Here is a 2194-nt window from a genome sequence, read left to right as displayed (position 1 = left end):
AACACTAGGCTGCGTCTTGGTTCTGTCAATAGCTTCCTCAATGGTCTCTTGACCTTCAAGATCTCTTTCTCATCACGTCACAGTCACATTAATCCCTCTAAAATGTTGTTGAATAAAGTATTTCCTTGTTGAAGTCTGCAAGGGCTTTGCAATGATTGTGAAATCAAATCGAAAGCCTTCAGCCTGCACAAACCAGCTCCAGCCTAAGGTCCCGGCTCTCTCCCACGCCTCTCCCCACGCCCACCACGCGCTCCAGACAAGCTCCTCCTTGCCCTTCTGACCCTGCCCCTCCCACTGCGGGCCCCCTTTCCAGCCTATGCAGGTCCAGTGGTAACCCCTCCAGGAAGTCCTCCAATACTCAGCTAAAGTTAATCTTTCCTAACGCTAAAGTCCTTTTACTAAAACATGCATACATTCTTAGACAAACACTGCGTTCTGTGTCATTTGTGGGGTTTTGTGCCACTTCCTACCTACCCCACTCCTTGGAAACCCTTGAGCTGCTGTGTATGTGGAGGAAGGGTGGTAAAGAGGAAGTCACAGAACATGGGATCCAAAGCATGACTCTCTTCTGGTATGACCCTAGGAATGTCCTTTGACTGAGATAGCCCTCCATTTGTTCATCTTCTCCCTGGAATGTGTATTCTATGAAAAAAATGGATTGATTTATTTATTTATTTTGAGACAGAGTTTTGTTCTTGTTGCCCAGGCTGGAGTGCAGTGGCATCATCTCAGCTCACTGCAACCTCTGCCTCCCAGGTTCAAGTGATTCTCCTGTCTCAGCCTCCTGAGTAGCTGGGACTACATGTGCCCGCCACCACTCCTGGATAATTTTTGTATTTTTAGTAGAGATGGGATTTCACCATGTTGGTCAGGCTGGTCTTGAACTCCTGACCTCAGGTGATCCACCTGTCTAGGCCTCCCAAAGTGCTGGGATTACAGACATGAGCCACCTCGCCCGGACTTCTTTTTCCCCCCTAGGCAAAGGACTTTACTAACCTTTGTTTCAAATTTTATTCCCAGGCTTTCTCAGCTTAATTAGCTGCAAAGAATGAAATTGTATATAAGCAAAAAGATGAAAAGAGCCGCAGTGTCCAAGGGGCTTGGGCTTAAAAATATTAGAGATGTATATTTTGTCAGATCCATAAACAAAAGTTTCTTAATACGCAGTCATAACAGAAGAGCAGCGCCCAGTAACTTCTTCAAGGTTTATCTTCTTCAGAAGTTGGCTCGATTCAGTTTGCCTCATTCTTGGAAGCCTCATCAAAATTCTTCACAAGATCTGGAACTTCATCCTCCTCCTCCCCTCCAGTAGCAAGTGGTGCCTTTCCATCCACAGATTGTTTGGGCAGAGTTTCAGCCGATCTCCTTAACCTAGTGAGACTGTCTGCAACAAGCTGGTTTCAGACACTGAGTAGCATTTCTGCCAGCCGCTGTGTCTCAGCATCGCCTGTACTGGTGAAGGTGTTTGCTGCCAGAGACACCTGAAATTTAGTGTTGTGAAAGTGGATCACTGTTCCTTGGTCTGTAAACACATTCACCAATTCAACACTAGAGATATTGCTTATCCCTGACTTCTCTAAGGAGAACTGAGGTTTTTATCATCTGCTGCAGGTGTTCCATGAACCACTTTCTTCTTTCGGCCGGCAGTGCCTTTCCCACCGATGCACACTTTCACCTGCAGTTTGGCGAGTTTTTCCTGGTTCATGATTGTTTCTTTCATCTTGTGGGACTGGATAGGGGGTGATGTGGGGGACCAGGGTGCATGTTCAGGGGGTCTCAGGTGGACTAGCTGATATTAAGCACACATGTGCGGGGATGCCCATTTGTTCATCTTTAAACTGGAGACGGTAGTGCCAGCTGCTCCAAGTCATTGTGAGGTGACTCCGATAGCCCGTGCAAAGGTCCTGGAAAGCAGTCACTGATGAATCCATGGTGGTTCCTCCCTCGCTTGCATACAGTGGAGACTTGCAAAATATTTGTCCAATTGAGAACATCTTGAATAAGTTAAAAGAGAAGGAAATTTATATTCAGATGTGAATGTGATTTGTAATTTACCTCCAGGGAAGATTCCAGGAGAAGAGTTCAAGATCGTCTGAGTGACACCTCACATTGGAAGGTGTGTCCTGCTTCCCAGGTGACTGTCTCCAAGGACAAGCTTATTTGGAAACATGAACCCCGGCATGTTTCGCTTTTC

At 46.4% G+C, this 2194-nt stretch overlaps 1 pseudogene; it reads right to left on the bottom strand.

Moving 5' to 3' along the window:
• Nucleotides 1-1101: 1101 nt before the first annotated feature.
• Nucleotides 1102-1722, bottom strand: LOC100400729 (transcription factor BTF3 pseudogene; annotated as a pseudogene).
• Nucleotides 1723-2194: the final 472 nt, after the last annotated feature.

The sequence above is a fragment of the Callithrix jacchus genome, chromosome 4 (assembly GCF_049354715.1).
Source record: "Callithrix jacchus isolate 240 chromosome 4, calJac240_pri, whole genome shotgun sequence".
NCBI lineage: Eukaryota > Metazoa > Chordata > Mammalia > Primates > Cebidae > Callithrix > Callithrix jacchus.
Note: the sequence above shows the minus strand (reverse complement) of the source record. Positions and strands in the feature narration are given on the sequence as shown.